Source organism: Choloepus didactylus, chromosome 18 (assembly GCF_015220235.1).
Source record: "Choloepus didactylus isolate mChoDid1 chromosome 18, mChoDid1.pri, whole genome shotgun sequence".
NCBI classification, from domain to species: Eukaryota; Metazoa; Chordata; class Mammalia; order Pilosa; family Megalonychidae; genus Choloepus; species Choloepus didactylus.
Window position 1 is genome coordinate 40,151,396 of NC_051324.1, and position 13,766 is coordinate 40,165,161.

At 42.2% G+C, this 13,766-nt stretch overlaps 1 long non-coding RNA gene across 1 annotated transcript; it reads right to left on the reverse strand.

The window, feature by feature from the left end:
• Positions 1 to 379: 379 nt before the first annotated feature.
• LOC119513146 lies at positions 380 to 11,009 on the reverse strand. The gene is made up of 3 exons (XR_005212560.1): positions 10,953 to 11,009; positions 10,187 to 10,328; positions 380 to 873 (listed from the first exon to the last, which is right to left on the reverse strand). It is a non-coding gene; the product is annotated as an uncharacterized LOC119513146 (long non-coding RNA).
• Positions 11,010 to 13,766: the final 2,757 nt, after the last annotated feature.

The following is a 13,766-nucleotide window of genomic DNA, read 5'->3' on the forward strand; positions in this document are numbered from 1 at the left end:
CCAGTTCTATAGAAAAGCAGCTGTTTACATGTGTAGGGGTGGTTGTTGGTCACAATTGTATTTTTATCAATAGTAGTTCAAGTAACATACATTCTTACATTTAATTCAACATGCTCCATTTATATGATATTATAAAACACACAGACAGTAGGAGATATACCTGAATTACTTTACAAGTATAAAATACTTTACGAAATAAAAAGCAATTTCACATCTCATTTAATCTTCCCATTAGCCCCATGACTCATGGCCCTGTTTTATAGATGAGAAAACTGAAGCTCAGAAAATCTCACAGCGTTGTCTGGTATTGCACAAACAAGAAGTGGAAAACCAGGATGCTGACCCTAGATTCCGGCTTCTCTACCAACAGTGCCCCAAAACTTAGAAAGTTCTTCCACATCCTTGAGATGTGGTGTGTGTGTGTGTGTGTGTGTGTGTGTGCGTGCATGTTTAAGTGTCATCCAAACTCATCTATAGATGCCTCAAACATGGTAAATTATTTGCCCAAAGTCACACTGATTGGACTTGAACTCATAATCACTATCGTGAACTAGCTATAGATGAAATATAAGCATAAAATATTTTTTCCCACTCTCTTCCCTTTGAGGCTCCTTTCCACACCCCTTGATATTATTGTGGGTAATCTCAGACCCATATATCCACTCAGGTCTTACAAAGCCTGGTTCAGTCTGATACAGTTCAACGTGTCAATCTCACTTTGAATTCAGACTTCTTTCTCCTTCCTTCTCTCCAGTGCTAGCATCTCCCATGGCCCTGGGTTCTTCACTGGGGGGTGGAGCTGCAGCCTGCCTCTTCTTTCTTGAAATACCTCCTCCTCCTTGTCTGCCTCTTCCAATTCCAACATGCAGGTGACTGAAAGGAAGGATGGAAAGAAAAGGAGCAAGAGGTTCTTTTACTAGACTAGGGCCATTTGTAGTCCTCTCTTGGCTGTTACGCCCATTGTGAAGCAAGAGTCCAAATGCTGGTTTTCTCATGGGGCATTTGTGTACATTTTCCAGAAGGCCCTGCACTGCAGCATAACTTCCTCCAGTCCCCCACTCCCAGCTCCTACTCTAGTCTAGTCTAGCTTACACTGTGCTGGGGGAAAAGCACCTATTTCCTTCTCCTACAAGAAACCCACACTTCCTTCCTGCTCTAAAGTTGTAAAAAAGACTGACATATTAATTTCTGTCCCTTTGCCCTATTATTACAGAGTGCTACTGAAAGTTTCCTGCCTCCAGAGTTTTCCAAGTGAGAAACTGACGCCAGGCTCTATATTCACAGACACCCTCAAATTCCCAGGCATAAAAGTTAGCATCTATCAAGAACTACTCCACCATGCTTAGCTCTGCTAGTAGCAACAGAGTAGTCCTATAGCATCCGCAAGCACCTAGCCAGAGTGAAATGCCAAGCCCCACTTCCTGCAGATCCTCTCCCCGCCAGCCACCAATTTCTACTAGTCATTTTCTCAGGTGTTTCCTTAACGGGCCTGAGATGTTGGTGGAGAAAACTCTGACCTTTTCCCATATTGGCAGAATGGACCAAACCCTTATCAGGAACTGCATATTCCCTCTACACTGCTAATTTCTGATCCCAGTGATATCTCATCCAATGATAGCATAGCTGGTTCTGCCACCACCTTTGTCAGATCTACTGGGATATGACTAGGAGCTCTCTTTAAAATATAGGTGGGTCAGTGGCTTAAAACAATAAGCATTTATTAATGCACACAAGACTATATGTCAGTTAGACATTCTTGCTGAACTAGTCTGGGCTGAGCTTACTCATGTGTCTGTGGTCAGCTGGTGGGTATGCGGGAGACGGGCTGATCTATCACGCCTTATTCACAAATATGATGGTTGCCTGGGGTGACCAGATGTCTTGGTTTCCCAGGGCTGCCATAACAAAGGACCACACACTGGGTAGCTTAGAACAACACCAATTTATTATCTCAGAGTTCTGGGGGCTAGAAATCTGAAATCCAGGTGCTGGAAGGGCCAGGCTCCCTGTGCAGCCTGTAGAGAAGAATCTGTTCCATGCCCCTGTCCTGGCTGCTGGCAGTGCCCAGCAATCCTTGGCATTCCTTGTGCTGTGGCTTAACTCCATCTCTGCCTCCATAGTCACATGGTCATCTTCTCTCTGTCTGTCTCTGCACATGGCATTCTCCTATTCTTATAAGAATACCAGTCACTGGATTAAGTGCCTACCCTACTCCACTATGACCTCATTTTAACTTGCCTAATCCCATTTGTAATGACCCTATTTCAAAATAAGGTAAAACATTCTGAAGTACTGGAGATTAGGATTTTGACATATCTTTTGAGGGACACGATTCAATCTATAGCACTGGACTTCATGTCTTTCATCAGCCAGCAGGTCAAGGCTGTTTGTTATGGTAATAATGAGCAGATGTGTGCGAAGCCTTTATTAGCCTAGACTCCAACAGAGGGTCTCTTTGCATTCTACCTTCCAAAAGAGTCCAAGGATAGGGAAGTAATAGACTCAGCTGTTTTAGTGAGAGGAAGTACAAAGTCAAATTGGAAAGAGTTGTGCTACAGGAGCAGTGAAAAAGCCTGGCCATTCTTTGCAATCTAGCACAATAGACATACTTTGTATCTGTTGTATCGGGAAAGGTAAATTACACTGAACTCTGTAACAACTGCAAAGTCTCAGTGGCTTTTTTCTTGTTCACAAAACAGTCCAATAAAAGCTGGTGCATGTGGGGTAGAAAAGGATTTCTGCTCCCAACAATTTTTCAAGGACTCAGATTTATCTTATTCTTAGAGCTCAGAGTTACCCCTTGATTACTTTACATGTAGCCAGCAGGTGAGAGAGGAAGAAATTGGTGTGGTGTTTCAGAGGCTAGACCTAGAGTGGCTGATATCATTTCTATTGGCCCAAACTTGGCTAAGATTTCATTGACTATTTAAATGCAAAAGGAACCGGTAAGCTTCTTTGATGCCGAGTTTAAAAATGAAACAAGTTTGTCTCCATCTTCTTGAGCTTTGTGGCCTCAACCCAAACTCTAAGACTATAGAAGTCCCATTCTATATCTTATCCACTGAATTCAGTTTTCTTTATATGCCAGAGACTACTAACACTGTGCTCAGATCATCCTTATTTTCTCCTTTTCTTGTCTCTGCATCCTTTAGAGACGGTTTTCTTCATGAGACAGTCTGTCTCTCGCCAGGGGAGTGGAAGGGGATGAAATGAACCTCCCAGGGATCCACAGCCCCAGATTCCTGTTTCTGGCAGCTCAGCTCTAGGTGTGGGTTTTTTGTGCATCAAAGATCTGCCAAGTCTTTGCTCTCAAGAACATCTGTGCCTTTGCTGTATTTGTCCACGTCCCACAGGGGCCATGTGAGGCTGTTCTTGGACTCAGCTCCTTCTTGAGCAGTGGGAGCTCCTTCCACCACTCCATACTCCATGTTCCTACCCAACACCATGTCGCTGTCCTTACCAAGCCATAAAATATACCACTGGCTATGAGAACAGACACACTGCGTTCAGCCTCCACGTCTGCCACATGCAGTTAACTGCATGACCTCGAGCAAGTTACCTAACCTTTCTGAACTTTGGTTTCCTTATCTTTTGCATTGGGATGATCCCATATAGCGAGGGCTACAATGACTGTGAAGTATCTGGTACAAGGTAGGCACTCAAATCATACTATTTCTCCATTACCTTCCTCCTCCTTTACCCCCCACCCCACCCCCAGCCACCATAGGAGTGCCATAGGGATGAGAGGAGAGGGACAGGACTTAGATCTCTCGCAAAGGATGCTTCTATGAAGGGACAAGGCTTCTAGATAGACACAATGGAGAGATGCTGTCTAACTTGGTCTCTGTGAATACGTGAACATGTGCTGGGGAAAGTGGAGTGGTATTAAAAAGAAGTCCATTTTCATTGCTCCAGTGAAGTTAAAAAAGAAAGAAAGAAAAAAGCAAGAATATTACAGGCAGAGAGGCTGAGGATTTAATATGAGGTCATGCATTTTTCTCACGTTCATAAAGAGTGGATTGTTGCATCATCCTTTGGTAGTTCAGATGCCCCCTCCATTCCAGGGCCTGCCAGGCTGTGCTGGAAGGTAAGGCAATGCCAGTGTCTTTGTAGCAAAATGATGATGCTCACCTTCTCCTGGCAGTCAGGTGTCAAATCATCACTAGGGGGCAGTAACATCTAACACTTCAATTGCTATGAATTCATCAAACTGCTTTTACCTCTGTTTTCCTTTTGCTTCTCTATTTCAAACCATCACTCATTCAACACAAAATCAAAGCAGCCTTAAGCTTGTCTCAGTCCTTATTTTGAAGTTGACTTGAGAATCACAGAATTTAAAAATGAAGGGAATAGGCCATTTCTCAAGCTACAAGCAACAGACTTCTCTCTGGGGCTCTCAGACCTCACATTAAGAGACTTTGTCCCAGCGCTGGACATGGATGGATAGATCAAGTATCTAGTACTCTCTGTACCTGACAAAGAGTCATGTATTTGGACCTATTGCCTCTTTTCTTAAACAATAAAGGACTTGTTAAAAAAATCTATGTAGCTGAAGGGGACGTAGCCCACTTTCCCTCAGGTAAGAGCTGGCTGATTCTCTAAATCAGCTCCTTCTTAACTGTGCTTTCACTAGTTCCTCCAGATCCCTCCCCCTACTCCAAATTCATTTGTATACCCATTGTTGGATTTTTTTCAAGGCACCGTTTTGAGAAGAGGGATGGAAAGAAAAATGTAGATACCCTAAAAATCGCTTGCAATAGTATCAAATCTATTCCTTGCTCTGGGCACACTAAGGAGTCTGGGGCTGTGGATCCCTGAAAGTTCCAAGAGGGAGTTTAATGGGCCTTGAGTCAGTCCCAAAGAACTTCCAAGGCACTCCTGGTTCCAAAGCCTCGGTCTCCTCCAGGAAACTGCGGTAAATATAAAACCCAGGTCTGCCCAGCTCTAAGATCAGGGGCCAGGTGACCTAGCGAATGCCTAACAGGCCTGATAAATGTTGACATCAAATGCCTCCCTCTCTACCACAGAGAACTTCAATTACAGTGTCACTGTTTGACACTAGGACCTTAGAACCTTTGCACTGATGCCTACAGCATTGTCGGGTGGCCTGGAAATGGAACAGGAATCAGCTTGAGACCTGCACACCAAGGTGGGACAAGAGACAGCTCCAGAGGTGCTGGAGGTCAGGTCAGGCTCAGTGTACCTGGGGAATACCTATTTCTATTTCATTTTGGAAATGGCTGTATCAACAAGTTGCATCCACTAAGTGGAGCCTAAAATTAGACTGGTGGATGCTGACCAGTCTAATAGGCAGATGGGCACTCTCTCTTCAAGGTCTTATTCTAAGCAAAGAGGACCAAGTCAATAGCTGGGTTCTAGAGCCAGCATCTCCACAATCTGGGTTTAGTGCATGAGAAAGGTTAACTGGTCAGACTAAGGAGAAAGCATCAAGGTTGCAGCTCCATTCTGCGGACTGGTGACTGTAGGGGAAGAAGTGGGAGAAAGGAGCTGTAACCCAAATGTATCCAGTCCCCTGTGGTCATCATACTACCAGTAGATCCCAGATCTAATTGGCAACAAGCAGTGTGGGAGCCCAACAATCATCTGGGGTCACTGAATCCTGTGCCTTGGCAGCGGAGTTACTGCCAGCTTGGAATGGGGGGTCATGCTGCATTATCTGTCTTCATCAGGAAAAAGCTCAGCTGTGAACTGCAGCTGGGGAACGTCAACGGAACCAGCTGTGAGCAGCTGGGGGATCAGAAGCAGTGGAAGCAAGGCTGTGGCTAACCCCACACTGAAAACATCGTGTCTCTTAATGTGTCCACAGCAGTTGCCATCTGCCAGCTCTGTTGATAAATGCCTGAGCTGGAACCCACCGAAAATAACATTTCCTGCCCAAAGAATTAATCTTCGACATTTACATGCAGAAATGGAAGGAAGGGAAGACTGAGAGCCACCCTTTTGCCTTGAAGCAGAAATCTAATTACTTCTCTAGCAACCTTCTAATTTAAAACTTTTTTGTTTTCAAATCTTGCTTCCTCCATGAATAAAAAAGAATCTGATGCTGGGAAGACAAGGAGAAGGAAGAGAGCCCCACAGAGAAAGCATTAACTCCATATTGATGTAAATACTTCCCAATGTCTAATTTTTAGTCATTTGGGAAAAAATATTTGAAGGGACAAATTTAATTGTTTCTTCTTCCTAGAAAATTTAACTTTAGGCCTAAGAAGGCATGATGTCAATGGTAAAGACCACATGTCCCATCTGAGGAAACTGCTGAGGTCAGAGCTAAAATTTATCAGCAAAATAGAATAAATGTCCATAGTACTAAGGTAAAAATTCTGACAAGGGACTGTAGCTATTTATGGGGAAAAATTAAATTCTACTTCTCTTTGGACAAATAAGCAACTGACCATTAAAAACTTTGGTAATTTTAACATTATATTGTCTAAATGACAATGGTTATTGTGTCTGATAAATTGTGAACTCCAGGAAGACAGTGAACTTTGTCTGTTTGACTTGTTGCTATATTTCTAGTGCATAGAATATAGTGAACACTCAGTAAATATTGTGAATAGGTGGATGAATTCAGGGTTTATGAGAGAAACCAGTTTAAAAAGCATGATGCCTGCTTGTCTGCAGCCTTACACCCATTTCAGTTATAAAAGGACTCAGCCGTTCTTTCCTTGTCTTCACCAGCACCCTCCTCCTCCTTCCACTTAATCTATCATGCAGAGCTTGGGTTTGATGAAAACTGGAGGACAGCTCTCTGTTTCTGAGCATCCCCTGTTTAGTTCTACTCTGACTCTAAAGAATCCATCAGGAAGACCAAAGAATGAGTTTAAGAGAGACAACTTCAGAGTACATGGAATAAGGATTCAGGAAGCATCATGGAAGGACACAATTCCCCTTCCTGCATCTTCTCTTGATCACAAAGAGCAGGATGAATGGATACTTTGCTTCCCTTTGGGACTTGAGTTCTCTTCCTGAGTTGATTTTCACCCTCGTTCTCAAAAACCCTGTGATCATAACCAACGACATAGTTAATACTCCCATTGAAATGGCCCAATTGACAAAGGGTGTCATTGTGTCACTTTCCACAAAAGGGTAATCATGCCTTTAGCTTCTTTTAGACTTGGACCATTGTAGGTTGTTTAGTCACCTTTGTCCAAGAAAGGATCATGCCTTTAGCTTCTTTTAGACTTGGACCATTGTAGGTTGTTTAGTCACCTTTGTCCAAGAAAGGAAGGGGAACTGTCAAGATACCAATTCTGCCACACTCAAACATCTTGAAATGTTTTCCAACATTAGGAATTTGACAAGATCCCAAGCACAATTGGCTTTAGTCTTCCTTTTCCCCTTAATTGCTGAGCCCAAACAGAAAATTTAATCCATCTGCTTCGGGGTCATTTTTCCAAAACTCATCCAAATTTCCCTTTATGAGAGCTATTTGATGTCTTTGTCTTCATGGGTCTAACACCTTCCTTCTCATGTTTTGTTTCTCGGAACAAGGAATCAGACAGAGCCAACAGCGACAGGACCCACAGGACATAATCCATGAAGTCAGGTGCTGGGGCAGAGAACCAAGAGTCTCCCTTCCAGAATTACAGCTGGGACACCGCTCAGCAGGAATCGAGGGAGCCTCTAGAACAAATGTGTCCTTAGAAGGCCCGAGAACACAGCTAACTGAGGACAGATTCCTCTCCAGTCCATATCCAGCAGCAAATAGGAGTCAACACCTCACCACAGACCCATAGTGAGAAATCTGGAAACAGAAATGCCATTAACTCCTGTTACTGGTGGTTGGTCACTATTCTGAGAACCCTTGGCTTGAAACACAAGAAAGCTCACAAGATCTACCTAAGACCTTTTACTAAGACCCTGAAACTCAAAATGAGACACCTATTTAGAGTGCACAATTCAATGATTTTGAGAACATTCAAAGAGTTATGTGATTATCATCACAATCAAATTTAGAACATTTCTATCACCCAAATAAGAAATCCCATAGCCATTAATAGTCACTCCCCATTTCTTCCCAGCTCTAGGCAGTTGCCAATCTCCTCCTTGTCTCTAGGTTCTGCCTATTCCAGACATTTCATTATAAAAGGACTCATGCAACATGTGGTCCTTTGTGACTGGCTTATTTCTCTTAGCATAGTGCTTTCAAGGTTCATCCATACTGTAGCATTTATCAGTACTTCATTTATTTTTATTGCTGAATAATAATGTAAATGGATATGCCACATTTTATTTATCTTGAAAATATGGATGGTTTCCATTATTTGGCTATTGTGAATAATGCTACTATAAACATTTATGTATAAGTTTTTATGTGGCTATATGTTTTCATTTCACGTATATCATACACATACACACACACGCGCGTGCACACACACACACTGGGTTATATGTTAACTCCATGTTTAACCTTTTGAAGAACTGCCAGACTTTTCCAAAGTGGCTGCACCTTCTTGTTTCCTCCAGCAGTGTATGAGGGTTCTAACTTCTCTACACTTATTATTATGTCTTTTTTATTGTAGCCATCCTAGTGGGTATGAAGTAATACCTCACCGTGGCTTCGATTTGCATTTCCCCAATGGCTAATTATGTGCTTATTGGCCATTTTAAAAATATGCTTATTGGTCATTTACATGTCTTCTTTGGAGAAATGTTATTCAGAGCCTTTGTTTATTTTTTAATTGGGTTTTTGTCTTTTTATTGTTGAGTTTTAGGAGTTCTTTATATATCCTAGATACAACTCCCTTTTCAGATACACGAATTGCAAAAAATTTCTCCCATTCTGTGGTTTTCACTTCCTTGATGGGATTTCTTGAAGCACAAAAGTTCAAAATTTTGATGATATCCAATTTTGTTCCTTGTATTTTAGGCATCATATCTAAGAAACCATTGCGTAATCCAAGGTCATGAAGATTTATACCTATGTTTTCATCTAAAAGTTTAATAGTTTTAGTTCTTACCTTTAGGTCTTTGATCCATTTTGAGTTAATTTTTGCTTACGAAGGAAAGTAGGCTGCCGACTTAATTCTTTCGCATATGGATACCATTTGTTCTAGCACCATTTGTTGAAGAGACTATTCTTGCCCCCATCAAACTGTTTTGACATCCTTGTCAAAAATAAACTGACCATAAATGAGAGAGTTTATTTCTGGACTCTCAATTCTATTTCACTGATCTATATGTCTATCCTTATGACAGTACCACACTGTCTTGATCACTCTACAGTTGAAGTAGGCTTTTTTTTCTCAATCTCGACACCTTTTATTTCATTTTCTTGCCTAAGTGCCCTCTGACTGTAACCTCCAATACAATGTTGAGTAGCAGTGGCTGGAGCAGACACCCTTGTCTTGTACCTGATCTTAGGGAGAGAACATTCAGTCTTTCACCATTAAGTCCCATGTTAGCTGAGGGTGTTTTGTGGTTGCCCTTCATCGGGTTGAGGAAGTTCCTTTCTATTCCTGGTTTGTGGAGTGTTTTTATCATAAAGGGTGTATTGTTATTATACAAAAATGCAGCTGTTCTCTTTTTTCCCCTTTTCCTCTTTTCTTTCCCTTTTTTGGTTTCTTTCCAGAGCCTGGTAGGACACCAGGACGACATCAGGAAAAAGGAAGCTGCGAGCTGCTGTGCATCCATCCCCGAAGTGCCCTATGAGCACAATCTGCCACCTCCTCCCTCCCTTCCACACTCCTGACCTCGCGGTGCCCTGGCTGTCCTGGCGTGAGATGTATCCCTGCCACTTTGATCTGCTTCACTGGCCTACTGTCTCCTGGTGCTGGGGTCCTGGCTTCCTGTCACTCAGATGCCTTTTCTACTTCTTTCCAGGTGTCCTAGACTGTTTTGGCAGCTCCTGGTGTTTGGAAAGCTAAAGGCTGTTTTCCAGGCAGTAGAGTTTCTTTTTCACTTCTGTACCCAGTTTGATTCCACAAATATTTTATAAGCACACTTTTTTAAGCCAGGCATTGTGCTTGATTGATCCTGATAATTCTCACAATAACCCTTTGAGGTTGATCTTGCTTTGGTCCCATTTTACAGAAGAGAAACGGAGGCTCCATGTGGTTAAGTAATTTACCAATAGTAAATTATATAGCAATTACATAATAAGCGGCAGAGCCAGAATTTGATTGCAGATCTGTCTGAGGGAAAAGGGAAAAAAGGATATACTCACAGTTGTAAATATTAAGATAGAACTCAAGGCACCAGTTATCTTGTTAGAATAGCCAGAAGGAGCTGGGAAAATGAGTGCATCTCATTTCAAATGCAAGGTTCCTATTAATCTGGCCTTTGCCAACTGGGCCGGACTCATCTTCCTGAAAAAAAGAAAAAAAAAAAAGAAAAGAAATGCATGCCTACCCACCCAAGCTATGCTGAATCATACCATGCTATCTCCATTCCTGTACTTTTTGATATGCTGTTCCCTCTGCCTCAACCAAACTGCCTCTTCTACTCAAATCCCAATTTCTGGATAGCTGGCCAGCTCCTACTCCTACTTCAAGACCCAACCTAGAAATCACATCCTCTGGGAAATCTTTCTGACCCAATTCATGCTATGCCCTGTCCTATGCTATACATACCAAAGTCACAGCACTCACCACACTTATGTCCTCCTTTTCCTGTCCCATAGCCAATCAGCATTAAATCACGAGCAGCTTCAGGGTAGGGGCCATAGTTAGTTCTCTTCTGTAGCCCCAAGATCCCACATAGTTCCTGGCCCATAGTGAGTTCTTACCCAGTGTTTCTTGAATAACTAATTGAAATTTTTAGGATAATCTCCAATGGAAAGTTGCCTTTTCTGGCTTGGAGATTTAAACCACCTTTCTATCCGAATAGATTAGCAGCTAGAACAATTTCTTGTTCCCTTCAATTCCGGGGAAACAAATGCTAAACCAAGCAGCTCGAACCTGTGAAATTTGAACTTGACACAGTAAAATTACCTTTCCATCCTGAAAAACACATGTCAGATCACCAGGTCACCATAAGGAAGTCCTCAGGAAAGATGATAATCCAAAGGAAGAAACCAAGGACCTCATTTAAACGTAGGATAAGAGCATCCTAACATTCCATTGGAGGAATCGACCTTCTCAGGCACTTCCCAATATCCAGGGAACCATTGCCATGGCCAGAGACCACCTTTAGGTTAAAAAAGCACAAAACATTCATTTCTTCAACCATTAAACAAAATGATAATATTACTTTGGGCTCATCGCTAGCTCGGTGAAAAGGAGGAAGCTTCAAGAAGAGGAGGGATCTGAGCTCCTTAAGGCAACTCTTGGAGCAAAGCTTTAGTGCAGCCACCTTTTGATTTCTCCTCCAAGAGAAGACTGAGAGACCAGACCCTGGGTGACAGTGCCGAACAGCCCCCAAAAGACTCTTGGCATTAATCCTTGCCAATTTCCCTCTGTGCCCTGGCACATTGTGGGCTGAAGGCACACATGTTATTTTCATTTACGCATGAATGCTGAATCACTGGGTATATTTTTTTTCTGGACTTTCTGTTAACTCTGTCCACAAAATGTGGTTTGAAGAAATATTACTCCTGGTCATTTATCTAACAGGCCATACTGTGATCTGTAAGCTCCATCCTTCTTGCAGCTTTCACATTCTATTAAAATGGGATCTTTTACCAGGAAATTTACTCAGACAGGGGAGTTCATTTGAGGTTGAAACTGTAAAGTGGCCAATTATCTCTCAGGCATTGGTTGCATATGATCTTTACCTCAGGCTCTGGAAATAAAGACAACATTTAGCAAATGTTCTGCTCCAAAGCTAATGTTTTGGAAAGAATAACAGCATGTTGGGAATAAATTACATGGTCTTTAGTGCATTTTAGTGTTGTTGCCTGTTAACACGTAGTGTGGTGTGCCAGCTCGTGAGTGAACTCCAGTCTTCTAAGGAATTGATTTCTGGTTTGTTGAAGTTGTGGCATCCATGTTTTACTGTAAAACAGACTGGGAGTTCAGGGGGCCGAGTCTGTGGGAGCTGCCTGGGGGGAGCTATGAATCATAGGTTATCATTCCATTCCAATAACAACCAGACCATTAGCACATCCTGGGTAACTTCTCACTTCACAGGCTGTATTGATCCTAAGACCACCAGGTCATCTAATATACCTAAGATAAGCAACGAATTTTACCCTAATAAAGGACCTACTAGGTGCAAGGTCTTATGCCAGGCTCTGTGGGAGAACAGCAGGAAGGGGGGTGGGTACAGAGGGTGGAGGGTGATGGCTAAAGGGTGCAGGGTTTCTTTTGGGGGTTAATACAAATGTTCTAAAATTCATTATGGTAATAGTTGCATAATTCTGTGACTATATTAGAAGCCATTAAACCTCACACTTTAAATGGGTGAATTGTGTGGTATGTGAATTCTACCTCACTAAAGTTGTTAAAAAATTAAGAGTCTTGCCCTCACAAAGAGAAGAAAGATGTTCATAATTGCAGGTGGAAAACACTAAGTGCTAGAAACAGGTATCAAAACATGCTAAGGGAGACCAAAAAAAAAAAAAAAAAAAAAAAAAACTTAGCTTCCTTCTGGCTTTGTAGGATCTCCTTTCTCCTGGAATTGTCTCATACCCTCCTTGGTTCTAAAGACAAGAGGACATGTTTAGTTCTCTGAGGGACAGAGAGCAGGACTGGCTCAGGAGAGCAGAAAGAGACCCTCTAATAACTGAACTTCTGAAACGAAGCCCATGGTCTCTGGGTGCAGAAACCCCCAAGGTGGGCCTCTTGGAGAGTTCCAAGGCAAGTCAGTACCTTCTTCATACCTGGCCACACTCACAAGTGGTTTTACTTATAGGAGACAGGTGGGAGGGAGAGGTTGCCCCGTTACTGTAGCTTCTCCATTTAAGGACAATTTCGCCAGAATAAGCACTGTCCCTATCTGCACTCAGCCTTGCTACACTCTTAGGGCAAAGGGCTCTGGATCAGGACTGTCTGCAAAGAAAATTAATAAGAACTAGCCCTATGGTGACTTGTAAGCTAAAATTTCCCCATGCACAAACCACACAAACCTATTTTTCAAGCATGCAGACTGTCATAAAAATTCTTTAGGAAGAAGAAGGAATTATATGTCAGATTTAGGTGCTCTGGGTGGAGGTACTTTATTTTAAAGATTCACCGCCACCATTACTTTCACCTTCATGGCACCCCCTCCACTACCGTTTTTTAATTTGTTCCCTCAATCCCCAATTTTAAGTCCAAAGCAAAATTATCAAATAGATTTAATATTATTTCTCTATTTATTATTTTTATTCAGGTAAAATTCACATAACATGAAATACATATTTTAACCATTTTGAAGTGTACAATTCAGTGGCTATTCATTCCCAATGCACTACCTAGTTCCAAAACAGTTTACATACTTTTCAAACTTTTAAATTAATTGAAATATTTTAAATAGTGAATTGCTTTCATAGATAATATTAAACTTTCAAGCAGCCCCAGACTTAAGTATTTTAAAGGAAAACTTCGAGAAGAGAGAATTCTGCCGGAACTTGGGCTCAAGTCCAAGGTGGGTTACCCCAGGAATTGATCCTCTTCCTTCTCTTGCAAGGAGAATCTGCCACTGCTTTGTGCTGTTCTTGGTTTCCACATTTCTTGTAGCTAGAACAAAGGCTGAGTGGAGGGTTGAGTTAAAGAGAGGGTGGGGTATTGGGGGGAGAGCCCGAATCTTCTCTCTCTTCCTGGAGGTGCCCACAAAGGAGAACCCTGACTTTGTGACCATTTTGCCCTGTCAGGGGTTCTTTGAAG